Source organism: Drosophila miranda (assembly GCF_003369915.1).
Source record: "Drosophila miranda strain MSH22 chromosome Y unlocalized genomic scaffold, D.miranda_PacBio2.1 Contig_Y1_pilon, whole genome shotgun sequence".
Classification (NCBI taxonomy): Eukaryota; Metazoa; Arthropoda; class Insecta; order Diptera; family Drosophilidae; genus Drosophila; species Drosophila miranda.
This window is the reverse complement of record NW_022881603.1, coordinates 46,515,058-46,542,658: the sequence shown is the minus strand read 5'-3', so window position 1 is coordinate 46,542,658 and position 27,601 is coordinate 46,515,058. Positions and strand designations below refer to the sequence as shown.

General features: G+C 44.3%; 1 long non-coding RNA gene across 1 annotated transcript; it reads left to right on the top strand.

Annotated features, from left to right (window-relative positions):
- Nucleotides 1-10,253: 10,253 nt before the first annotated feature.
- On the top strand, nt 10,254-10,578 carry LOC117190623. The gene is made up of 2 exons (XR_004473774.1): nt 10,254-10,486; nt 10,543-10,578. It is a non-coding gene; the product is annotated as an uncharacterized LOC117190623 (long non-coding RNA).
- Nucleotides 10,579-27,601: the final 17,023 nt, after the last annotated feature.

The following is a 27,601-nucleotide window of genomic DNA, read 5'->3' as shown; positions in this document are numbered from 1 at the left end:
GTCAAATTCATACTAATAGCGCGTCTTTTGATTTCGATGCCATCGCGTTTACCGAAACCTGGCTTAACTCCTCTGTCAATGATCATGAAATTTTCATTGATAGTTACACTATTTATAGAATGGACCGCCCATCTTTTGCAGGTGGGGTTCTGATTGCAGTTAAATCTGTTTTCTCATCTGAGTTATTCCCATTCAATAACATTCATGGAATTGAATTTGTTGCAGTCAAAGTTCGTGTTGGCTCCGCATTTTTATATTTAACCTGCTCTTACATTCCTCCCAGGTCTGATGCTGAGCTTTACTTACACCACCTCTCAGCAATTAATTATGTTGTTTCTGCATTAGGGTGCAATGATCGAATTATTGTCATGGGGGACTTTAACCTCCCATTTCTTTCTTGGCTGCCTTGTAATGACTCTAACCTGTTGTTTCCCAATAGCCATAATGACTTTATCAATGGGCTAACGGATATTTCCCTTGTCCAAATTAATGCCGTTAAAAACATTAGGGACAGACTTCTTGACGTCGTTTTTGTTAACGATGGTTCTCTTGCTACGGTATCTAGAGCAAGCCCAATATCTCTCCCTGAAGATCCTTACCATCCAACTTTGTTGATATCACTGGAGTGTACACAATCTGGAGGTGCTGACAGTTCCATGGCTCCTTGTCACATAAAGTGTTTTCGCAAAACAAACTTTATCGATTTAGATCTACAGCTCTCGCGTGTTGATTGGTCGTTTCTTTATTCATTACCGAACATAGATGCAACTGTTAACTCGTTTTATAGTTCTATTTACTCCGCCCTTAATACGTTTGTTCCAGATATCACTGTACCTGTATCGTCCAAGCCTCCCTGGTTCTCCAAGTATTTGTCATACTTAAAAAATAATAAATCCCGGCTCTATAAAAAGTACCAGAAGTCGGGCTCCACGTTGGCCTTAGCTCTATACTCCTCCGCTCGCTCTCTGTTCCTTGCCGTCAATAGTCAGTGTTATAATCATTACCTTTCACAATGTAGTAGTAACTTTCGTAGTGATCCTAAAAAATTCTATTCGTTCGTTAACTCTAAGCGCAAGTCAAACGTTTTTTCTCCGCGCCTTCATTACCAGAACAAAACAGAAGCTTCTGCTGTTGGTATTGCAAATTTATTCGCTAACTTTTTCCAAACAACGTACTCGTCTCATATTTACAACGCATCCACTCCGTATCCGTACCAGCTACCTCAAGCTAACAGCATTTTTCTGCCCTTTTTCGAGGAAAGCGTTGTTCTGGAAGGTTTGTCATCTATGGACATATCGTTTTCTGCGGGTCCAGATAAGGTACCAAGTTGCATCTTAAAACACTGAGCCCAGTCCCCTTGCAAACCCTTGACCTTTCTCTTCAACCTCTTCTTGGAACAGTCTTGTCTCCCAGTAATTTGGAATGAGTCCTACATCATTCCGCTTCACAAAAAAGGTTCAAGATCAAACATTGAAAACTATCGTGGTATCGCAAAGCTTTCCGCTATCCCGAAGCTTCTTGAGTTCCTGGTCACCCGGCAACTGCAACATCTTTGTTGCAGCTTGATATCTCCGTCGCAACACGGTTTTTTCAGACATCGTTCGACATCGACTAACCTTCTTGAGTTTTCTAACCTAATCCACCGTGGTTTTCAAATTGGTTTGCAGACGGATGTAGTTTTTACGGACTTCAGCAAGGCATTCGATTCTGTGAACCATGCTCTGCTTATTCAAAAGCTCTCTTTATTAGGGTTCCCAACGAATCTTCTAGATTGGATTTTGTCCTATCTCTCTAACCGTACTCAACGTGTTTTGTTTTCTAACGTGTTGTCAAATACTGTTAATGTTACTTCAGGTGTGCCACAGGGAAGTCATCTGGGCCCGCTTCTGTTTATTTTATTTGTGAACGACCTTCCTCAAGTTATAACATACTCTACTACACTAATGTATGCTGATGATGTCAAAATCCTTACTCCGATTGGTATTTGCACACACGCCTTCAACTTGATCTAAGTGAACTACTATTGTGGTGTTCAACTAATCTTCTTTTTCTGAACCTTTCCAAATGCAAACTTATGACATTTTACAGTCGCGCTCCTAATTTTGTCTCATATGTTCTAGGAAATCATGTCCTTGAGCGAATTTCGAGTTCAAATGACCTCGGAGTCCTTTTTGATCATAAGATGTGATTCAACACCCATATAGCTGCAACTGTAAATAAAGCTAAGGGTGTTTTAGCGTTCATCAAGCGTTGGTCCAAGGAGTTTGACGACCCGTACGTTACGAAACAACTGTACATCTCGTTAGTACGTCCTATATTGGAGTATTGTTCTTGTGTGTGGAGCCCGCAGTATAAAGAGCAGCAGGCTGTTATTGAATCCGTGCAAAAGCAATTTTTAATTTTTGCCCTTCGGAACTTTAACTGGGACTCGGGTAGAATCTTGCCACCCTACCGGTCTAGGCTAAATCTTATTGACCTGCCGTCGTTGCACCATCGCAGAATATGCAATGGCGTAATGTTCGTGCACAAGCTCCTTCTTGGGACTGTTGACTCCCAAACTCTCTTGGGTCAGATTGACTTGGCCGTTCCATCTAGACCTACCCGTACTTTTAGGCCTATCCGTCTACCCATATGTAGGTCTAATTATGCTGATCATGAACCTTTTAGGGTTTTATGCCATAATTATAACTCCCTCTGTCAAACCCTATCCCCTGAACTGTCTCTTAAACTAATTGCATGCAATATTTATAATCATTTAAATTTAGCTAACTTTTAACTTATCTTTTTCCGCCTTTAGTAACTAAGCAACATTATTAACAGATAATTTGTTAATTTAATAAATAAATAAATAAAAAATATATATATAGTTAAATATCCGCAACTCGAAATTTAGTTTTTAAAAAAGATTTTATTTTTAGTACTTAATTTCTTTATGTCACAAGATTGGTTGAATTCCCCGACTTAACTTTACGTCTGCTTGTCTCAAACGGAACTGATCTCTCTGCTGCTGGCTAGTTTCCATGAGCCCTTCTCTTGGAACTCCCGAATCTGGCTTCGGGCGTTGCTTTCCTCGGCTGCATCTTCGTGTCGGTGGCGTACGTGCCTGGATCGATATTTGGGGATGCGTCGGCTTTGATGAAAGGCATCCACTGCTGGCGATCGGTGTTGCATTACATGACGGAGCTAGGAATGTGATACTCCTTGGTTTTATGTCTAGCTTTGATTGGTCCTCATGAGTGGCGTGATTCTAAAGAATCGATTTCTCGAGAGTGGCGTGATTCTAATGTTGATTAAACAATGTGGTCCATTGTTTATATTATGGGGGGCCCTAGCTTGGAGTATGGGAAGAAACAGTTATTGATTCTTGAGTGGGGTCCTGTTACTTGTGTGGATGGGGTGGATGAATTGTACATAAACATAATGTGTATGGGATGTGGGGAATTATGGATATGTCACTCCCCCAACGTTTATTAGCCGGTCCCTAGGCGATTACCCTCGGGTATAGTGACGGGGTGTCAAGTGCGGTGGCTGAGGTTGGTTCCTCTTCTGCTTCTATTATAGGGTTAATACATTTAACCGTGACTATTTTAGAAGTTTTCTTAAATTTAACAGCTACATAACTTAGTAGTACTAATATAATTATGACAAATGAAATTAGTAGACTTATTTGTAATAGGTTACTATATTTGGTGTATTGCATAATTATTTCATTAGTTTGGACATACGACAGTGGTTTTATTTTAGTAATGTTGTTGTTGACATAAACATTCTGGGCAAAATCTAACATTGTGTTTGATATTGTAAATTCATTTAATTGGATTGAACAGTTGTAGATTTTTATAATGGTATTTCCTTCCGCTATGATTTCTTGGCTTACACAATTCTGGTTTAGCGTTGTTTTTGGAAGATTCCATGTGATTAGTATATTGGGTTCAATAAAGTTTATTTCAAAGTTTTGAAAAGTATTGGAATATGGACATTTAGTGGGAATTTGCATTAAAATTCCTTTTATACAATTGTCATTGGTTTTTAATCTAGTTTCTTTAACAAATACTTCTTCATTTTTTATGTAGTACTTGTCGTATGTCATATCTGTTAACATGTTATTTAATTCGTCTGGATACGGAACGATTTTATAGATTGGTACTTTTGTAATGTCTTTGGGAATGTTGGAAATTATTAGAATTTCGTTGGTATCGGATTTTAGCCATGTGGAGGTTTTTATATTTAGTATTTTCTCAGAATTTATTTGTTCCAGGTAGTCTTGTTTTAATAATTTTGGATTAAATATACCGAGCCTAGCTAATTGCATACCTAGTTCTATATCTTCGATATATTCTGTGAAATGTTGTAGATTGAATATCAAAATTTCTATTTGTTGATTCCTGTCTTTTTCTTCATTTAGTTTGTTTATAACGTTTATTCCGCTATTAACTGCATCTATTACCAAATTTAGTTCTTTCATTTGAATGCTATGGCTGGCTAAATTTTCTATTTTTTGTTCCAAATCGACTTTATCTTCCTGATCTAGTGTTCCAAAGAGATATTTGTAGGCTGTTCCTACTATATTGATTAGGCCTCTTTTATTTCTTTTGGTTATTTTTAGCCCGTTCATTTCTCTTTGCAATTTGTCTACTAGATATTTTATTTGGATTATGTCCTGGAATTTAGTGGCTTGCATTAATAAATTTTGGTATAGTTCTTCGGTTTTAGTTACATTAACAGTTAGATAATGGCATTCGTAATTGATAGGTATGTTAATCGATCCAGTTTTGAATATCATATATCCGTTTTGGGATTTTATAGGATTTATTTCTATGTTTTGGCCCTGTGCCATTACGATGGTAATTATGAGGAAGATGAGGATTTTAATTGTGTTGAAGTTCGCCGATTCCATTAACTTCCTCGGTTTCTCTGGAATTATTATATTTGCTTCTATTAGATTTCTTCTTTTTCTTGAATTTTGATTTATAATGAGTTATTTTCCTACCCCTATTCTTTTCTTCACAATGTTTTTCGTCTACCTGTCTAATTTCGCCCGTCCTTTTGAAAGGATTTGTTACCTTAGGCTTAACTAGAGGTGATAGTTTATACCGGGTATCTACTTCTTACTCTATGCGGTTTTTATTTAATTGAGTGATTTTATTCACTTTATTTAGTTGGGTGTCATAATCAGGTGAGCCTGCATAAATGGTGTCCTATTTGTGGTACTATGTTTGGTTTTATGATTATAAGTATAAAGAATTAATTCAAACTTCGTGAATCTATCTTCTGGGTTATCCTCGATAGATATTATTCTTTATTTTTCATTTACTGTTTTATGAAATCTTTCTACGTCAGATATTCCATTTTTGCTGGAAGTGATCTCTATTTTGACGTTTTCCGCATTCAGCCATGCTTGCAATGCTGTGCACATAAAAGCTGAATCTTTATCGGCTTTGATTTCAATTGGTTTGCCCATCTCGTTAAAAACTTTCATGATGGCTCTTTTTGCTTCTAACCAGTCACGACTTTTTACTTCTACAAGAGTGGCAAACTTCGAGTATACGTCAATACATGATAGGAACTGTTGGTTACCAACCATATAGAAATCTATGACGTATTTCTCTCTGATGTTCAGTATTTCCGGTGTAGTTTCGAATGCCAACTTCGTATTTCTATGCTCTGTTTTGGCAATATTACAAGTAGGACATTCGTTTATGATGTTTTGGATAAGTTTTTGATAATCCGGGTAATAGTATTTTCCCCTAAACCAATTGACGGTTTTCTCTATCCCTGGATGGAGTAAGCCTTTATGATTCTTTAATATGGTTTCTTTAAATTCAGCGTAATTCTGAATATCTAGGAGTTTCGTGCTTGATTTAATAGCTTTGGTTATATTGTTAGAATTAATGATTTCTAAATAGGTTTTTTGGAATGGATGAAAATCTATTTCGTTATGGAAATATAATGCGCTCTTTTTGGTGCATAGATATTCCTTTATTATATCCTTCGCTAAGGTGTTAGTCATTTCCTTATACGTGATCTTGATGATTAGCTTGTGAAAATAACGAATTGTTTCTACCTTGTCTTCATTGCCTTTTATTAGCTCAATTTGCCGATTGTAATAGTTAATTGGTCTTTCCGTGATAGCAATGTGATTTAGATTGTCTTCTTGTGCGCTATGTACAGTTGCACCAACGCTATTGGAAGCTTCTCCAGGGAGATTTTCATTAATCTTTACCCTTGATAAGGCATCAGCTACATGATTTTCTTTGCCTGGTAGATATTTCATTTTAAAATCAAACTCATTCAGTTTTATTTTCCACCTTTGTAATTTCATATTTGGCTCCTTGAGGTTGTTCAACCAAATCAAGGGTTTATGATCGCTTTGTATCTCGAATGTTCTACCGAACAGGTATGAACGGAAATACTTGGTTGCCCATACGATCGCTAATAATTCCTTTTCGATGGCTGAATAGTTTATTTCATGTTCATTTAGGGTTCTGCTGGCGTAGCAGATCGGTTTGTTTTCTTGTGACAAAACCGCTCCCAATGCTATGTTACTAGCGTCGGTTGTTACCGTGAACATTTTGTCAAAGTCTGGGTCTGAGGTGATGAGTACTTTTAGTCTCTTAAATGCCTCGACGTACTTTTCTTCCTTGGGGTCTATGACAGCTCCTTTCTTTAGTTTGAGTGTCATGGGTTTTGCTATGTTTGCAAAATTAGGAATGAATTTCCTGTAGAACCCGCACAGACCTAAGAATGACTTTATTTGTTTAGTCGTTTCTGGTATTGGAAATTTGACAATGGCAGAGATTTTGCCTGGACTTGGTACTATTCCTTCAGTAGTGACTACATGACCTAGGAATTCAGTTTCCTTTTTCATGAATTCACATTTATCCATTTGTAGCTTCAAGTTGGCGTCTCTCAACTTTCCAAATACTCTCCTTAGTGACAACAAGTGTTCTTCCAATGAAGTGGAAAATATAATGATGTCATCTAAGTATACAAAGCAATCTTTGAAGATTAACTCTTCTAGCAGATTGTTCATACATCTTTGGAAGGTAGCTGGGGCAGTGGTTAGCCCAAAGGCCATACGAGTGAACTCGTAATGTCCATGCTTAGTGGAGAACGCAGTTTTGGGGATTGGGCTAGGTTCCATGGGTATTTGATGGAAACCTTTTGCTAAATCGATTGTCGTAAAATACTGACATTTACCTAGTTTGTCTAGGATTTCATCCATTCGTGGAGTTGGGAATTTGTCCTTAAATGTTATTTCATTTAGACTTCTATAGTCTACTACCATTCGATATTTTTTCTTTCCTGAAGCATCTATCTTCTTCGGAATCATAGATATGGGCGAGCAGTAAGGAGAATTCGACTTTCGAATTATTCCCTGCCTGATCATATCTTTGATTTGCTGGTTTACCTCCTGATCATGTATCTGGGCATATTTGTATGGTCGTCTGTAGACCGGGTCTTCATGTAGAGTTTTGATCTCGTGCTTGATTGTACTTGTGAAAGTCAAATTGTCACCTTCTCTGTACTGCACATCCTTAAACTCATATAAGACCTTCTTTAACTCTTCCCTCTCTTCGTCGTTTAAGTGTTCCAATCTTAATTGATTACATTCCCTTAATTCACTGTCTAGAGCGGAAGCGAAGTATTGATCTCCCTCTGGAGATGGGTCAAGGCACTTAGGTGCGATCTTCTCTTCTTTTGTAGAGGGATCAGTGCACTTCTGTGCGGTCTTGCCGGCTTCAATAGCTTCTCCACTCTGAATGATTGGGTACGACCTAGCTCCTAGTGTTACAGTGTCATTTCTGTAATCGATGACGGCTTTACTTGCCATCAAGTATTCTCTTCCTAATAAAATATCATAATTTTCGGAAAAGTTATGTATGTAGAACTTTTGTACGGACGGACATGTTTTGTTCGCATTCCTCATTATACTCTTAGTTAAACGGACAGGTCCATTGATGGTATGGACAGTAAGGTTATCGTCTTTTATCTCGGAATCTGTATAATTTTCTTTCATGATGTTGATCGATGATCCCGAGTCAGCGATACACCTTAATATTCTTTTATTAATGGTAATGTTTATATAGGGTCCTCCTCGGTTTCTTCCGAGGCGGCTTGATGAAAATTTACGTCCATCTTCGTTTGGCCACTCTGGCTCTCCCTCCCTCTTTTAGTAGGTTGGTTGGGTCCACTCCCACTAGCTTGGTTTTGAGATATTTGCTGATTGAATGGATTCTGAGCCCTACCTTGATTCAAGGAATTTTTGAACTCATTGTATAATCCAGGATTTTGGGAATTTTGATTTTGATTTGTTCGATTAGTCTGACCTGTTCCAGATGAACTCTGAGTTTGATTGTGATAGTTAGTAGTATTATAATTTGGATAATAGTTTCCAACATTCTTTCGATTTGATTGAGACGATTTCGATTGATCTTTATTTGTACCTGAATCTGTTGAACTAGCTTCGTACAATCCTTCTTCTTGTGCTGCCTTCTTAAGATTAGACAATGTGGTAATATCTTTTCTTGCTAAGGTCATGAACATTCTGTCAGGAAGTTTTCGAGTAATGACATCTTTAATTGTGTTGTTCAAAGCGTTTTTATAAATGACATTATTTTCTGGTATGTTTTCTAAGTTTAGCTTATTGTTTATTAATAATGCTTTTATCTCTAATTCTTTTATAAGCTTACGAAGACTGCCGTTGAATCTGGTGGTGTATAGTTGTCGTAAAAGTTCTTCATATGGTGTGTGATTTTTGAACTCGTTGATCAGCGCCGTCTTCAGTTCGAGCCACGTGTTGGGTTGTATCATTTGCGATATGCGTTGTACCTCTCCTGACAGTTGGATCTCGGTCGCTCCAAATAGTATCCTTTGTTGGCGAAGATCTTCAGTTGGATATAATCCGCATACATATTCGATTCGTTTGATAAATGAGCTTAGCTGTCCAGATGAACCGTCATAGGCAGGTATTTGTCTGATCGACAGCAGTGCCTGGTTCAAGTGGATTTCGCTCAATGATAGTGGTGGTAACGCCATGTTGTTGGTGTTGATTGGGTTTTGTTTTGTTTTCAGTAGTTTTTAACTTTATTTTGGTTCACTTGTAAGTTTTTTGATTTTGTATTTAGTGTTTCACTGTTCTTGGTGGATCACTTACTTACTTCAGTTCACTTAATTTTAGTTTTGCAAATCGTATGTGCTCGTAACAGATAGGTTCTTTGGCGGATTTCACAATTTTATTAACGATTCCGGGATTACGTGATCACAGTAATTAGAAATTACACAATCTGACCATTACCGAAATATAGGAGTTAATTTTAAACGAAATCCTACCGACTGCGCCAGTTAAATATCCGCAACTCGAAATTTAGTTTTTAAAAAAGATTTTATTTTTAGTACTTAATTTCTTTATGTCACAAGATTGGTTGAATTCCCCGACTTAACTTTACGTCTGCTTGTCTCAAACGGAACTGATCTCTCTGCTGCTGGCTAGTTTCCATGAGCCCTTCTCTTGGAACTCCCGACTCTGGCTTCGGGCGTTGCTTTCCTCGGCTGCATCTTCGTGTCGGTGGCGTACGTGCCTGGATCGATATTTGGGGATGCGTCGGCTTTGGTGAAAGGCATCCACTGCTGGCGATCGGTGTTGCATTACATGACGGAGCTAGGAATGTGATACTCCTTGGTTTTATGTCTAGCTTTGATTGGTCCTCATGAGTGGCGTTGATTCTAAAGAATCGATTTCTCGAGAGTGGCGTGATTCTAATGTTGATGAAACAATGTGGTCCATTGTTTATATTATGGGGGGCCCTAGCTTGGAGTATGGGAAGAAACAGTTATTGATTCTTGAGTGGGGTCCTGTTTCTTGTGTGGATTGGGTGGATGAATTGTACATAAACATAATGTGTATGAGATGTGGGGAATTATGGATATGTCACTATATATATATAGGCAGGCAACTGATTTTCCTTAACAGAGCCCTTCGAAATTTATCTTACGGTAGACAAAATGATGAAAAGAAGCGTGGAATTAAAAATTCTGGCGGAATAGAAGCGTTAGTTCATCTTCTTTGTCGTTCTCAATAGACAGAATCTGTCTTCTTGTGAAGATATCAAGCGGTCAATTATTGATGAAGTACTAGCTGCAATAGTCTGCAACGTTATAAAACCTCATTCCGGATGGTATACCGTTTGTTGTGGTGACACTTGTTTTTCTACAGTATTTCGAAATGCTTCGGGAGTGTTACGAAATGTCAGTTCAGCTGGAGAACATGCCAGAGGGTGTCTTCGCAATTGCGAGCATTTAGTGGAATGTCTTCTCTACGTAGTTCGAGCTGCAATAGAGAAAAACAATATTGGAAACAAAACTGTAGAAAATTGCGTGTATATATTTCGTAATCTTTCGTATAGATGTCAGGAAGTGGAAGAGCCCAACTACGATAAGCATCCCTTCATAACGCAAGATAGGGCTATCCCATCTTCGTCAAAGGGTAAAATAAAACAAAACATGAAATGTCCATTGTTAAGTCTATATTTTTATTTCTAGGAGAAAATTTAGGATGCTTTGGAACAAGTAAAAAAAGAAGGAAGTGTCTGCTACTGAAGCTCTTCAGGACTATAGCATATCCACAGAGTAACCTAAAAGTTCAGTAACTAATAGCCAGATGAATAAGGGCTTCGAACAATTATGGCAACTGGAAGTAGTTCAATATTACTTATCATTATTGCAAAGTTGTTCTAATCCAGAAACACTTGAAGCTGCGGCAGAAGCAATTTAAAATTTATCTGCATGTTATTGGCAACCCAGCATTGATATTCGTGCAACAGTGCGTAAAGAAAAAGAAAATATACTGCTTGTGTAATAAAGTTTGCTAGTCAAGTTTTGTATACGATGTGGCAACGTCACGAACTAAGAGACGTCTACAAAAAAAAAGATTGGAAGAAGCAAGATTTTATTAGTACAAATTTCACTGCGCACAGCACTCCACCAAGTTCACCAAACAATGCCAATAACACACTTAACCGACCAATGGCATCTCAGGGACGTACGCGCTATGAAGACAGAACAATTCAGCGTGCACCTACATCTTCGTATAAGAATGAATCTAGTGGAGCTGTTATGTCGAATAATGAATAAGCCTTGCTTTCGGAAATGGTTAGAAAACAATTATAGAATGTATATTTATTCGTTAATTATTTAATTAGTATTAGATACACGTGAAGTATTTGGTTGTAGTGGGGCGGATCGAAGCTCAACTCTCCCACAACGCAATGTAGCCGTCATAAGAAATGAAAACCGTTATGTTTCGTGGTATATATATATTATATATAAGCGGGGGTGAAATCGTAACTGCTTAACTCTCTGCCTTATGGTACTTTTTCTGCCGTGAGCGCCGTGTGGATCGTGGATTGTGGATCCGAGCGCCCCTCCGAGCGCGCGAGAGCGAGTTGGGACCGGGGCGCACGGAGTTGGCACAGTGCGCGGAAATTGTTTACGGCTGACCTGAACATCCTCCCCCCCCCCCCCCTTGCAGGATTGCAAAGGATAATGGGGTGGCCTATGGCTGGGCGTACGCCCCGGACCCGATTCATACCAAAAAGGACTTGACAAGGACGTCGACTCGGTGTCGCCCCACGGTCGGATAGGCGTGAGGATGCGCAAAACGGGGGTTGCTCTTGAGGAATCTGTGGATGGCGCCGTGGTTCCTACGACGGGGCGGCTCGCGGGGAGACGAGTGTGTCGTTCGTCGTGAGCCGATGTAGATGGCGACGGTACAGTCGCGGCTGAGCGGGCTGGACGACGAGGGCGGCGTTTTGCATGGTTCGATTTAGATGGCGACGATGCTCCCGATGCTGAGCGGGCCGGACGACAAGACGTGGGTACATGGAGTAGCGTGTGGTTGTTTTTGCCGGAGTGTTGGTGAGCCAGGCAGTTCCCGCAATACTGGTTGATAAGTACAGCTCGGAGTTTCTCTTCGGGGTTCAGGAGAAGAAATTGGTGGTAGGTCCGTAGCGGATGGACTCCTTTCCCGAGCACGTCGGTTCTCCCTGGTGCGGTTGGCGCGGGGACGTGGGGCCATATCTGGGTGCGGAGAACTAAATTGAAATAAAGGCGTCGAAGACACATTAGTAACGATCTTGGAACGGGTGAGAGGCACATTTAAGACATTGGAAATTGCCACCCGGTTACATAGTCTGGTGAGGCTATGTTGATCTAAGGACGAATTCACCTTCGAGTTCAGGCTTGAATTCGGACCGGAGCGTAGAGCTTTCATACAGTGCATATTTTGGAAATATTTCCGTCGGTCAGGAGACCGTTCGAGAACTTCTGCGGAGGGAGCCGGAAGGAAATTGCTGTCGTAAAAAGACCCCGAGTCTTCTACCAGAGTGATAGGTCGTCTGTAAATTTGACTCAAGAACGATGAGATTTGATTCATCACCTGAGGCACTGGACCTGTGAGTACCCAGCCGAAAATGGTCTCCTGCTCGAGGAGAGAGCCACAGATGTTGGTCAGTGAGCCACTTAACTGAATGGACGGAAGGATATCCACTCCAATCAGGACATCTATTTGTGAACTCTCATAGAAGGTCGGATCCGCCCATGAGAGGTTCGGCAGGTCTCTCAAGAACCCTTGCGAGATCGGATGCGATGGAATATTCGCGGCCAATTCCGGAATAACGTAGGCTGCGGCATTTAGTTGTAAGCCCGGCTTAGTCGGAGAACGGATGGAAAAACTGCAGAGCTTCTTTGACTGAGCGGATACGGCATTATTTAGGCCGGAGACCTGTGCCTGGATACGTTGGAATGGCAATTTGATCATGTCCACAAGACGTTCTGTAATGAACGTCGCCTCTGAGCCAGAGCCGATCAGAGCGCGGGCGTGGAAAGTTTTTCCCAGGTGGCAAATATTAACGATGGCCGTGCCTAGGAGGACAGCACTCGTGCCGGAGGCGAAATATGACTGAACGTTTGGCTGGGCTTCGGACGAACTTGGATTTTGTACGCTGAGGAATTTTGTGCCGTTGTGGAAATCGCCTCGCTGGAGTTTGCTGGATTGCTACGGTGCAGAAGCGTATGGTGCCGGTCTCCACAAATTATGCAATTGTGGGCGCTTTGGCATGCTCGTAACTGGTGGCCCCTTGCAAAGCAGTTCAAACAAAGCTGCTTTTGCTTAATGTAGTCGGAGCGAGCGCCAGCGGGCATTTGAAGGAAGTAAGGGCATAACCGGATTGGATGATACTCTTTGGAGCAGAGATCACACGTGCTCCTCGTTTGATTCACTGTGGTCTCGAACGAGTGGGCACTCCTAGGATAAGGACTTCCTTGAGACCGAAACGGATTGCTTCTCGAATTGTCTGCGGTGCGTATGCTCGCCCTGGAGTGGGCCTGAGTCTCCATGCCTGGATATTCGTCCTCGGTCATTTCGAGAGACAGGTACCGCTCCGCCAGGAACTGGTCCATGGCGTGCCAGGTGGGAATTTCGGACTTGTGCGTCACGGATTGCTCCCAAAGCTCTAAGGTCGTCTTTGGCAGCTAAGCGGAAATGAGGTACACTAAAACTCCGTCAGCGAAAACGCTGTCTGTGGAGACCTCGGAATGGGTGAGTGTCGTGAGGCACTTGTAAACGGCCCTCTGGAGCTCTTTTAGCGCTGCTGCTGACTCGGTACGGATTTGGGGCAGACTGAAAAGGATCTTCAGCTGGGCCTTGAGTATCAGCCTCTTGATTTGGAAACGCTCACGGAGGGCGTTCCATGCGGACGCGAAACCCTCGTTCGTAAGTGGAGCCTGTGCCACTATATCGTGGGCTTCACCGCTGGACTTTTTCTTGAGATGGAACAGTTTTTCCACTGGAGCCAACCTTGGGTTTTCTATGTAGATGGCGGTGAACAGGTCTCGGAACGTGGGCCACTGCTGGTAGTCCCCACTGAAAACTTCAGTGTCACATGGAGGGAGGCGGCAACCGCCGGAAGTCGGCACTTGAACGGCCAGTTGCGGCGTGTGAGGCACAGTCGGGGGCTCGAGCTGATCGTTCAGTTCGGCCAGGCATTGCGCGTAGACCGCGTAGCAGTCATCGTACATCTCTTGGACATAAGCTACACCCTCTGGATCCTCTTCCGCCATCGTCACCGAACAGGCCGCGAATTCCGCGTCCCCTTTGACTTGGGAGAGCGAGCGGGTTGGTGTGCTAGCATCTGGAGCGCTGAGCTTCTGGTCGAATCGGGTCAGTCTGCTTGCAGCCAAGGCAAACTTAGACTGTGCGGAACTGGCGGGCAGAGTGCTAGGAGCCGTGCGAGGGACTCCCGAGGGGAGCAACAAATCCTCGAAGGCATGTGGTGCGTGAGCCCTGGACGTGGTCGGACCTCGCTCAGCTGGGGCCGGACGGGAAGATGTGGGCGTAGTGACTGAGCCGTTGGAGCTGGGTGGATGGGTCAAACTCAGCGAACTCACCCGCTTAAACTTCTTGCGAGATTTCTTCTCAACAGTGGGCATGTTTTGCTGATGGATCTGCGATAACGCGTAGTAGATTCGCAAAGGCAGAACTACGAAACGTGGATATGTGGTTTTGGTGGAATTTATTGCGAGTATTTAAATTATGGAAATAGTACACCGTGGCCGGAATATATAGATATAAATACTACGATTGAACTACGGTTGAAAACAATATACTCTCGAAATGCAGGGTAGCGCGTCACTTGGCGTTCCGTTACGGTCAAGCGCGGCACCGAAAAATATTCTCCCAACAACTACAACGCAGGCAAACGGTGGAGAAGCGAAAGCGAAAAGAAAAACGAAAAGAATGCACCGCTGCTGCTGCTTGTATGTGTGTATGTATGGCTGTAAGTGCTATGTACCGCGGCTTGGGTTGAAGAGATGTCAAACAACGGGTAAAACGGTGGATAACCGTTTTATATACAATATGTATATTATATAGATGTGCAAGAATATGCTAATTTAAAATGCGTACGTATAGATATGTAAGATAAATACATATGTATGTGCAGTATGTATGGATTGTTATTTTGTTGGTAGTATTATTAGTTAAATAAGGAGGCGCAGTGATTTGTTATTTTATTTCCTTATAAACCCGACAAACTATGGAACGTTGAGCATGCACGGAATAAACCACAAAAATAATTGCAAGAATATGCCTTTATGTTTGTTGTCAGCCGCTTGGATTGCGTTGCGATGTGTACATACATGTATGTATGTATGTATGTTAGCAACGAAAGCTCAGCTGTAAGCTGGGAGAGGTAAGAATATTATTTACACTGGATCGGAAGCTGAACGCAGTAGTTAGCTCGGATCAAATTAAACCTTTGGAGAAGTAGGAAGCCACAACCGTTGGCAGAACGAAGTATGGTTTAATTTGGAGCTAGAGCGAGAAATAAATACATATGTACATATGCCACGGGAATTCGGACTGGGATGGAAAACTCGCACAAAATCACTGCACTGTTGTTAGGCACAATCGAAGAGTACTTATCTTGAACTTGGAGCGATCCGCCGATGCTGGCTGGGGTGGCGAAGATCCGGCTCGAAGGACCAATGGTTGTAGTGGGGCGGATCGAAGCTCAACTCTCCCACAACGCAATTGATGTAGCCGTCATAAGAAATGAAAACCGTTATGTTTCGTAGTATATATATAATTATGTGTGTGTAATTGGTTGGACGGTCGCGCGGTAGATCGGGCGTCTGAAGCGGGGGTGAAATCGTAACTGCTTAACTCTCTGCCTTATGGTGCTTTTTCTGCCGTGAGCGCCGTGTGGATCGTGGATTGTGGATCCGAGCGCCCCTCCGAGCGCGCGAGACCGAGTTGGAACCGGGGCGCACGGAGTTGGCATAGTGCGCGGAAATTGTTTACGGCTGGCCTGAACATCCTCCCCCCCCCACCCCCCTTGCAGGATTGCAAAGTATAAAGGGGTGGCCTATGGCTGGGCGTACGCCCCGGACCCGATTCATCCCAAAAAAGGCGCTCTGGACTTGACAAGGACGTCGACTCGGTGTCGCCCCACGGTCGGATAGGCGTGAGGATGCGCAAAACGGGGGTTGCTCTTGAGGAATCTGTGGATGGCGCCGTGGTTCCTACGACGGGGCGGCTCGCGGGGAGACGAGTGTGTCGTTCGTCGTGAGCCGATGTAGATGGCGACGGTACAGTCGCGGCTGAGCGGGCTGGACGACGAGGGCGGCGTTTTGCATGGTTCGATTTAGATGGCGACGATGCTCCCGATGCTGAGCGGGCCGGACGACAAGACGTGGGTACATGGAGTAGCGTGTGGTTGTTTTTGCCGGAGTGTTGGTGAGCCAGGCAGTTCCCGCAATACTGGTTGATAAGTACAGCTCGGAGTTTCTCTTCGGGGCTCAGGAGAAGAAATTGGTGCTAGTTCCGTAGCGGATGGACTCCTTTCCCGAGCACGTCGGTTCTCCCTGGTGCGGTTGGCGCGGGGACGTGGGGCCATATCTGGGTGCGGAGAACTAAATTGAAATAAAGGCGTCGAAGACACATTAGTAACGATCTTGGAACGGGTGAGAGGCACATTTAAGACATTGGAAATTGCCGCCCGGTTACATAGTCTGGTGAGGCTATGTTGATCTAAGGACGAATTCACCTTCGAGTTCAGGCTTGAATTCGGACCGGAGCGTAGAGCTTTCATACAGTGCATATTTTGGAAATATTTCCGTCGGTCAGGAGACCGTTCGAGAACTTCTGCGGAGGGAGCCGGAAGGAAATTGCTGTCGTAAAAAGACCCCGAGTCTTCTACCAGAGTGATAGGTCGTCTGTAAATTTGACTCAAGAACGATGAGATTTGATTCATCACCTGAGGCACTGGACCTGTGAGTACCCAGCCGAAAATGGTCTCCTGCTCGAGGAGAGAGCCACAGATGTTGGTCAGTGAGCCACTTAACTGAACGGACGGAAGGATATCCACTCCAATCAGGACATCTATTTGTGAACTCTCATAGAAGGTCGGATCCGCCCATGAGAGGTTCGGCAGGTCTCTCAAGAACCCTTGCGAGATCGGATGCGATGGAATATTCGCGGCCAATTCCGGAATAACGTAGGCTGCGGCATTTAGTTGTAAGCCCGGCTTAGTCGGAGAACGGATGGAAAAACTGCAGAGCTTCTTTGACTGAGCGGATACGGCATTATTTAGGCCGGAGACCTGTGCCTGGATACGTTGGAATGGCAATTTGATCATGTCCACAAGACGTTCTGTAATGAACGTCGCCTCTGAGCCAGAGCCGATCAGAGCGCGGGCGTGGAAAGTTTTTTCCAGGTGGCAAATATTAACGATGGCCGTGCCTAGGAGGACAGCACTCGTGCCGGAGGCGAAATATGACTGAACGTTTGGCTGGGCTTCGGACGAACTTGGATTTTGTACGCTGAGGAATTTTGTGCCGTTGTGGAAATCGCCTCGCTGGAGTTTGCTGGATTGCTACGGTGCAGAAGCGTATGGTGCCGGTCTCCACAAATTATGCAATTGTGGGCGCTTTGGAATGCTCGTAACTGGTGGCCCCTTGCAAAGAAGTTCAAACAAAGCTGCTTTTGCTTAATGTAGTCGGAGCGAGCGCCAGCGGGCATTTGAAGGAAGTAAGGGCATAACCGGATTTGATGATACTCTTTGGAGCAGAGATCACACGTGCTCCTCGTTTGATTCACTGTGGTCTCGAACGAGTGGGCACTCCTAGGATAAGGACTTCCTTGAGACCGAAACGGATTGCTTCTCGAATTGTCTGCGGTGCGTATGCTCGCCCTGGAGTGGGCCTGAGTCTCCATGCCTGGATATTCGTCCTCGGTCATTTCGAGAGACAGGTACCGCTCCGCCAGGAACTGGTCCATGGCGTGCCAGGTGGGAATTTCGGACTTGTGCGTCACGGATTGCTCCCAAAGCTCTAAGGTCGTCTTTGGCAGCTAAGCGGAAATGAGGTCCGCTAAAACTCCGTCAGCGAAAACTCTGTCTGTGGAGACCTCGGAATGGGTGAGTGTCGTGAGGCACTTGTAAACGGCCCTCTGGAGCTCTTTTAGCGCTGCTGCTGACTCGGTACGGATTTGGGGCAGACTGAAAAGGATCTTCAGCTGGGCCTTGAGTATCAGCCTCTTGATTTGGAAACGCTCACGGAGGGCGTTCCATGCGGACGCGAAACCCTCGTTCGTAAGTGGAGCCTGTGCCACTATATCGTGGGCTTCACCGCTGGACTTTTTGTTGAGGTGGAACAGTTTTTCCACTGGAGCCAACCTTGGGTTTTCTATGTAGATGGCGGTGAACCGGTCTCGGAACGTGGGCCACTGCTGGTAGTCCCCACTGAAAACTTCAGTGTCACATGGAGGGAGGCGGCAACCGCCGGAAGTCGGCACTTGAACGGCCAGTTGCGGCGTGTGAGGCACAGTCGGGGGCTCGAGCTGATCGTTCAGTTCGGCCAGGCATTGCGCGTAGACCGCGTAGCAGTCATCGTACATCTCTTGGACATAAGCTACACCCTCTGGATCCTCTTCCGCCATCGTCACCGAACAGGCCGCGAATTCCGCGTCCCCTTTGACTTGGGAGAGCGAGCGGGTTGGTGTGCTAGCATCTGGAGCGCTGAGCTTCTGGTCGAAGCGGGTCAGTCTGCTTGCAGCCAAGGCAAACTTAGACTGTGCGGAACTGGCGGCCATAGTGCTAGGAGCCGTGCGAGGGACTCCCGAGGGGAGCAACAAATCCTCGAAGGCATGTGGTGCGTGAGCCCTGGACGTGGTCGGACCTCGCTCAGCTGGGGCCGGACGGGAAGATGTGGGCGTAGTGACTGAGCCGTTGGAGCTGGGTGGATGGGTCAAACTCAGCGAACTCACCCGCTTAAACTTCTTGCGAGATTTCTTCTCAACAGTGGGCATGTTTTGCTGATGGATCTGCGATAACGCGTAGTAGATTCGCAAAGGCAGAACTACGAAACGTGGATATGTGGTTTTGGTGGAATTTATTGCGAGTATTTAAATTATGGAAATAGTACACCGTGGCCGGAATATATAGATATAAATACTACGATTGAACTACGGTTGAAAACAATATACTCTCGAAATGCAGGGTAGCGCGTCACTTGGCGTTCCGTTACGGTCAAGCGCGGCACCGAAAAATATTCTCCCAACAACTACAACGCAGGCAAACGGTGGAGAAGCGAAAGCGAAAAGAAAAACGAAAAGAATGCACCGCTGCTGCTGCTTGTATGTGTGTATGTATGGCTGTAAGTGCTATGTACCGCGGCTTGGGTTGAAGAGATGTCAAACAACGGGTAAAACGGTGGATAATCGTTTTATATACAATATGTATATTATATAGATGTGCAAGAATATGCTAATTTAAAATGCGTACGCATAGATATGTAAGATAAATACATATGTATGTGCAGTATGTATGGATTGTTATTTTGTTGGTAGTATTATTAGTTAAATAAGGAGGCGCAGTGATTTGTTATTTTATTTCCTTATAAACCCGACAAACTATGGAACGTTGAGCATGCACGGAATAAACCACAAAAATAATTGCAAGAATATGCCTTTATGTTTGTTGTCAGCCGCTTGGATTGCGTTGCGATGTGTACATACATGTATGTATGTATGTATGTTAGCAACGAAAGCTCAGCTGTAAGCTGGGAGAGGTAAGAATATTATTTACACTGGATCGGAAGCTGAACGCAGTAGTTAGCTCGGATCAAATTAAACCTTTGGAGAAGTAGGAAGCCACAACCGTTGGCAGAACGAAGTATGGTTTAATTTGGAGCTAGAGCGAGAAATAAATACATATGTACATATGCCACGGGAATTCGGACTGGGATGGAAAACTCGCACAAAATCACTGCACTGTTGTTAGGCACAATCGAAGAGTACTTATCTTGAACTTGGAGCGATCCGCCGATGCTGGCTGGGGTGAGCTTCTCCTTATGGGGAAGGCGAAGATCCGGCTCGAAGGACCAATGGTTGTAGTGGGGCGGATCGAAGCTCAACTCTCCCACAACGCAATTGATGTAGCCGTCATAAGAAATGAAAACCGTTATGTTTCGTGGTATATATATAATTATGTGTGTGTAATTGGTTGGACGGTCGCGCGGTAGATCGGGCGTCTGAAGCGGGGGTGAAATCGTAACTGCTTAACTCTCTGCCTTATGGTGCTTTTTCTGCCGTGAGCGCCGTGTGGATCGTGGATTGTGGATCCGAGCGCCCCTCCGAGCGCGCGAGACCGAGTTGGAACCGGGGCGCACGGAGTTGGCATAGTGCGCGGAAATTGTTTACGGCTGGCCTGAACATCCTCCCCCCCCACCCCCTTGCAGGATTGCAAAGTATAATGGGGTGGCCTATGGCTGGGCGTACGCCCCGGACCCGATTCATCCCAAAAAAGGCGCTCTGGACTTGACAAGGACGTCGACTCGGTGTCGCCCCACGGTCGGATAGGCGTGAGGATGCGCAAAACGGGGGTTGCTCTTGAGGAATCTGTGGATGGCGCCGTGGTTCCTACGACGGGGCGGCTCGCGGGGAGACGAGTGTGTCGTTCGTCGTGAGCCGATGTAGATGGCGACGGTACAGTCGCGGCTGAGCGGGCTGGACGACGAGGGCGGCGTTTTGCATGGTTCGATTTAGATGGCGACGATGCTCCCGATGCTGAGCGGGCCGGACGACAAGACGTGGGTACATGGAGTAGCGTGTGGTTGTTTTTGCCGGAGTGTTGGTGAGCCAGGCAGTTCCCGCAATACTGGTTGATAAGTACAGCTCGGAGTTTCTCTTCGGGGCTCAGGAGAAGAAATTGGTGCTAGTTCCGTAGCGGATGGACTCCTTTCCCGAGCACGTCGGTTCTCCCTGGTGCGGTTGGCGCGGGGACGTGGGGCCATATCTGGGTGCGGAGAACTAAATTGAAATAAAGGCGTCGAAGACACATTAGTAACGATCTTGGAACGGGTGAGAGGCACATTTAAGACATTGGAAATTGCCGCCCGGTTACATAGTCTGGTGAGGCTATGTTGATCTAAGGACGAATTCACCTTCGAGTTCAGGCTTGAATTCGGACCGGAGCGTAGAGCTTTCATACAGTGCATATTTTGGAAATATTTCCGTCGGTCAGGAGACCGTTCGAGAACTTCTGCGGAGTGAGCCGGAAGGAAATTGCTGTCGTAAAAAGACCCCGAGTCTTCTACCAGAGTGACAGGTCGACTGTAAATTTGACTCAAGAACGATGAGATTTGATTCATCACCTGAGGCACTGGACCTGTGAGAACCCAGCCGAAAATGGTCTCCTGCTCGAGGAGAGAGCCACAGATGTTGGTCAGTGAGCCACTTAACTGAATGGACGGAAGGATATCCACTCCAATCAGGACATCTATTTGTGAACTCTCATAGAAGGTCGGATCCGCCCATGAGAGGTTCGGCAGGTCTCTCAAGAACCCTTGCGAGATCGGATGCGATGGAATATTCGCGGAACGAATATCGAATATAAGTTGTAAGCCCGGCTTAGTCGGAGAACGGATGGAAAAGCTGCAGAGCTTCTTTGACTGAGCGGATACGGCATTATTTATGCCGGAGACCTGTGCCTGGATACGTTGGAATGGCAATTTGATCATGTCCACAAGACGTTCTGTAATGAACGTCGCCTCTGAGCCAGAGTCGATCAGAGCGCGGGCGTGGAAAGTTTTTCCCAGGTGGCAAATATTAACGATGGCCGTGCCTAGGAGGACAGCACTCGTGCCGGAGGCGAAATATGACTGAACGTTTGGCTGGGCTTCGGACGAACTTGGATTTTGTACGCTGAGGAATTTTGTGCCGTTGTGGAAATCGCCTCGCTGGAGTTTGCTGGATTGCTACGGTGCAGAAGCGTATGGTGCCGGTCTCCACAAATTATGCAATTGTGGGCGCTTTGGCATGCTCGTATCTGGTGGCCCCTTGCAAAGCAGTTCAAACAAAGCTGCTTTTGCTTAATGTAGTCGGAGCGAGCGCCAGCGGGCATTTGAAGGAAGTAAGGGCATAACCGGATTGGATGATACTCTTTGGAGCAGAGATCACACGTGCTCCTCGTTTGATTCACTGTGGTCTCGAACGAGTGGGCACTCCTAGGATAAGGACTTCCTTGAGACCGAAACGGATTGCTTCTCGAATTGTCTGCGGTGCGTATGCTCGCCCTGGAGTGGGCCTGAGTCTCCATGCCTGGATATTCGTCCTCGGTCATTTCGAGAGACAGGTACCGCTCCGCCAGGAACTGGTCCATGGCGTGCCAGGTGGGAATTTCGGACTTGTGCGTCACGGATTGCTCCCAAAGCTCTAAGGTCGTCTTTGGCAGCTAAGCGGAAATGAGGTACACTAAAACTCCGTCAGCGAAAACGCTGTCTGTGGAGACCTCGGAATGGGTGAGTGTCGTGAGGCACTTGTAAACGGCCCTCTGGAGCTCTTTTAGCGCTGCTGCTGACTCGGTACGGATTTGGGGCAGACTGAAAAGGATCTTCAGCTGGGCCTTGAGTATCAGCCTCTTGATTTGGAAACGCTCACGGAGGGCGTTCCATGCGGACGCGAAACCCTCGTTCGTAAGTGGAGCCTGTGCCACTATATCGTGGGCTTCACCGCTGGACTTTTTGTTGAGGTGGAACAGTTTTTCCACTGGAGCCAACCTTGGGTTTTCTATGTAGATGGCGGTGAACAGGTCTCGGAACGTGGGCCACTGCTGGTAGTCCCCACTGAAAACTTCAGTGTCACATGGAGGGAGGCGGCAACCGCCGGAAGTCGGCACTTGAACGGCCAGTTGCGGCGTGTGAGGCACAGTCGGGGGCTCGAGCTGATCGTTCAGTTCGGCCAGGCATTGCGCGTAGACCGCGTAGCAGTCATCGTACATCTCTTGGACATAAGCTACACCCTCTGGATCCTCTTCCGCCATCGTCACCGAACAGGCCGCGAATTCCGCGTCCCCTTTGACTTGGGAGAGCGAGCGGGTTGGTGTGCTAGCATCTGGAGCGCTGAGCTTCTGGTCGAAGCGGGTCAGTCTGCTTGCAGCCAAGGCAAACTTAGACTGTGCGGAACTGGCGGCCATAGTGCTAGGAGCCGTGCGAGGGACTCCCGAGGGGAGCAACAAATCCTCGAAGGCATGTGGTGCGTGAGCCCTGGACGTGGTCGGACCTCGCTCAGCTGGGGCCGGACGGGAAGATGTGGGCGTAGTGACTGAGCCGTTGGAGCTGGGTGGATGGGTCAAACTCAGCGAACTCACCCGCTTAAACTTCTTGCGAGATTTCTTCTCAACAGTGGGCATGTTTTGCTGATGGATCTGCGATAATGCGTAGTAGATTCGCAAAGGCAGAACTACGAAACGTGGATATGTGGTTTTGGTGGAATTTATTGCGAGTATTTAAATTATGGAAATAGTACACCGTGGCCGGAATATATAGATATAAATACTACGATTGAACTACGGTTGAAAACAATATACTCTCGAAATGCAGGGTAGCGCGTCACTTGGCGTTCCGTTACGGTCAAGCGCGGCACCGAAAAATATTATCCCAACAACTACAACGCAGGCAAACGGTGGAGAAGCGAAAGCGAAAAGAAAAACGAAAAGAATGCACCGCTGCTGCTGCTTGTATGTGTGTATGTATGGCTGTAAGTGCTATGTACCGCGGCTTGGGTTGAAGAGATGTCAAACAACGGGTAAAACGGTGGATAACCGTTTTATATACAATATGTATATTATATAGATGTGCAAGAATATGCTAATTTAAAATGCGTACGTATAGATATGTAAGATAAATACATATGTATGTGCAGTATGTATGGATTGTTATTTTGTTGGTAGTATAATTAGTTAAATAAGGAGGCGCAGTGATTTGTTATTTTATTTCCTTATAAACCCGACAAACTATGGAACGTTGAGCATGCAAATTAAATAACTGCGGTAGCGGATTGTGTTTTTAAAAAGTTTTTATTTTACTTCTAACTTCACTGATATAGATTTAAGTAGAGGGTCACAAAGGATTCCTGGCAAAGGGTTTGCGCGATCTTAATTTTTAGCTCGACTTTGCGGTGTCGCTTCTGGATCAAGACTGACTTGAACTTTCTGATCTTTGCATCGTTGATCCCTTTCGGGAATAGTTTTTCTATAAACATTTCAATTGATTTCGCCATCCCGAGTATTGGATTTCGTCATCCAAAGAGAGAACTGTAAAATGCCTAAAGTGCAGGATCTGCAGAAAGCCGGGAGTGAGATTGTTTATGAGAAGCCGGGTGTGGGCAAACATTGGTTTTCCATGTAGGTGAGTGTCAAAGATTGGGATTGCGGCGGGAGCCCTTGAGATTGTACATCTTAGAAATCAATATGGCGGAGGCCCAAGATTGAAATTGTTTTCGTTTTGGAAAGCCAAAGTTTGTTTACAACTCGTATAAGAGCTCAATAGAATTGGGTACGTTAACTTCCATGTACCCTGCAAGTATTTTTATTGCTATATATTTATATCATTGAAGGGTGCTGTCTGGTTTCCTAGCCCTATATTTAGTTATTAAGTATCATAGCCAAATTATTGTGGTGGAGCCTAACGTAAATCCCTCTAATTGTTCTCTATTTCCACTGCTTACTGTACAGAAACATTGTTGCACCGCAAATGCTTACGCACGGCAGCGGCCGTTCCAGTTTTTTCCTTCTGCATACTTTCACAATCATTCTTACTTCCCTGCAGTACCAGCAGTGAGTGATGACGAATGTCATCTACAATGTTATCTAGGCGTTGACTCCAGCCAAATCGAACGCTTTGTATTCTCTTCTTTTTTTTTGTCTTTTTCGCGTGTGCCGAACGTAATTCGGTTCTGCCGACCGTGCGAAGTAGAAGGGAACTTCGTTTTTTCTTTTCGTCCCTTTTCCGTCTGTTTGTGCGCAAAAAAGTGAAATTAAGTGCTGTGATCATCATTTTATTATTTTATTTTATCAGTTATGCATTTTATACATGATTTTTCGGCAATGCTCGATGACAATGTCATTGACTATGCCCTAGGACCTCTCCATGTTAATGTCAACAGCTCATCGTATGGAGCGTCATCAACTGTGTCTTCGGAGGTAGTGACGCGGTCATCGATGTGTTAACAGCTGAGTCATCGGAGTCCCGGACTGCAGGGTTTCTATTGTCAGATGCATACATGCATATTCGGTCTTGCAATTACAGACATACGAATCGCATTCTAAACATAGCAATACACAAATACGGGTTACCGTTTTTGGCCTATAATGGCCTAATATACATACCCAATAAACTATACATAACAAAACACCTGATTTGTGCAATAAACAATTCGGTATTGCAAATCACAAATTATAATTCAATATTCAAAACTATTGATCAAGTACCGTTCGTTGCCTTATATTCGGTTTTATCTGCCTTTCAAACCAGTGCCGTCGACTGCGTGCAAATTAAATAACTGCGGTAGCGGATTGGTTTTACAACATTTTGTATTTAACTCTAATTTCACAGATATAGACTTGAGTTGAGGGTTTCCGGCCAAAGGGTTTGCGCGATCTTAGTTTTTAGCTCGACTTTTCGGTTTCGCTTCTGGATCAAGACTTTTTGATCTCTGCATCGTCAATCCCTTTCGGGAATTATTTTTTCTATAAACATTCCGATTGATTTTGCCATCCCGAATATTGGATTTCGTCATCCAAAGATTGACAACTGTAAAATGCTGAAAGTGCAGAATCTGCAGAAAGCCGGGTGTGAGATTTTGGGATTGTGGCGGGAGCGCAAGATTGGGATTGTTTATATCTTGAAAAAAACAAATTAAGCGGAGGCCCAAGATTGAAATTGTTTTGGTCTTAGAAAGCCAAAGATTGTTTACAGCTCGTATAAGAGGTCAATAGAATTGGGTACGTTAACTCCACCGATACATTTTGAAGCTATGATAGAACTCTAATTTCTTCTGATAGTTGTTAAATTTTATTTTCCTCAATTTCTTCTACTGGTGGCATTATTGATTTGGTGAGGACAAATTTGTTTAATTTATTTCAAAATGATCAAAAATAAGGTTGTTAATGGTAAGGCCGTATTACCTAATGTTATTAATGGATGTAGAATATTAACATGTTGAAAGGCAAGTATTTTATCATTTGATTGTACATAGTCAACGAAATCAAAGTCGCTATATTTATGATTCGATAGGTATTTCAGAATCTTATTCTTTTCTTTTATATGTTTTTGTTGTTTATTTTAAGTGTATTGTTGAATATTAGGAGATAAGATATTATTAAGGTAGTATTGTCTACGTTATTGTTGCCTAACAAATTTCTTTATTTTTTCCCTTATTTTAGTGCAGTTGGCTTTTAAGCCATTAAGTAAATAAGTGAAAGAGGTCTTTTTATACCCGATACTCAAAGTGAAAATGGATGTGTGTAACGTCCAGAAGGAATCGTTTCCGACCTCATAAAGTATATATATTCTTGATTAGCATCAATAGCCGAGACGATTGAGCCATGTCTGTCTGTCCGTCTGTCCGTCCCTATAAGCGCCTAGTGCTCAAAGACTAGAAGAGCTGGAGAAACGACGTTTTTTATCCGGACTTCTGTGATATGTAACTGTTACAAGTATATTTCAAAACTTCGCCCCGCCCCACACAAAGGGCGAAAATCTGTTTCAAAGATACAAGAAAACAGAAAACGCAGAATCGTAGAGGATGACTATATCTTCTAGAGTGCAAAACCAGTGAACCAGATCGTATAATTATTAAATCCAAAATCCGCTTTGCCTATTGCAAAATGTGAGTTCAAGGATCTCAGAGACTTCAAGAGCTAGAGCAACCAAATTTGGTACCCACACTCCTGTGATATCGAACCTTGACAAGTTTATTTCAATATTTCCCCACACCCCCTTCCGCCCCCGCAAAGGACGACAATCTGTGACATCCCCAGATTTTAGAGAAAAATAATTTGGTATTCACGCTCCTGTTAGATCTCCCTATATAACGTATATTTACAAATTTCGCCCCACCCCCTTCCGTATCAACAAGAGACGAAAATCTGTGGCATCCACAATATTGCAGATTCGAGAAAACTAAAAACGCACAATCATAGAGAATGACCATTGTAACGAACCTAAATAGGCTCGCTACAACGCCTCTCCCAACGTGCAATAATACTACAGATAAGCCTACCATCCGAGCACCCCCCTAGAAAATAAAAGAAGTTTAAATTATAAATTTCCTTACAATAAACCAGATTCTAAACACCAAAAACAATTTCGCTGCTTTAGTTCACTTGACACCACACTTCACCCACCCACGTACGCCACTCGCCATACGCCGTCAGCGACGCTCGCCCGCAGCCCGACTCTCTCCCTCCACGACAGGCCACCCTCGACGTCCCCCTTAAAGTTCCATCCATTGCTACAAATTTCTTGTGGATTGACCCCTGGACGTGACTGAGCTCACCTCTGCCTGAAATAGGTCCATCACACCATATCTATCAAATTGCCGAATCACTGGATCAGATCGGATCATTAATATAACCAAAACGAACAAATTTGCAGTGGCTAGGCAGCGCCCGACGACACGCTCAGACTGATTTTCTGTCTCTCTCGCACGCACTCTTTGTCGTGTCGATTAATATTAGCGGTGTCTGCCGGAGGAGAGCCATAC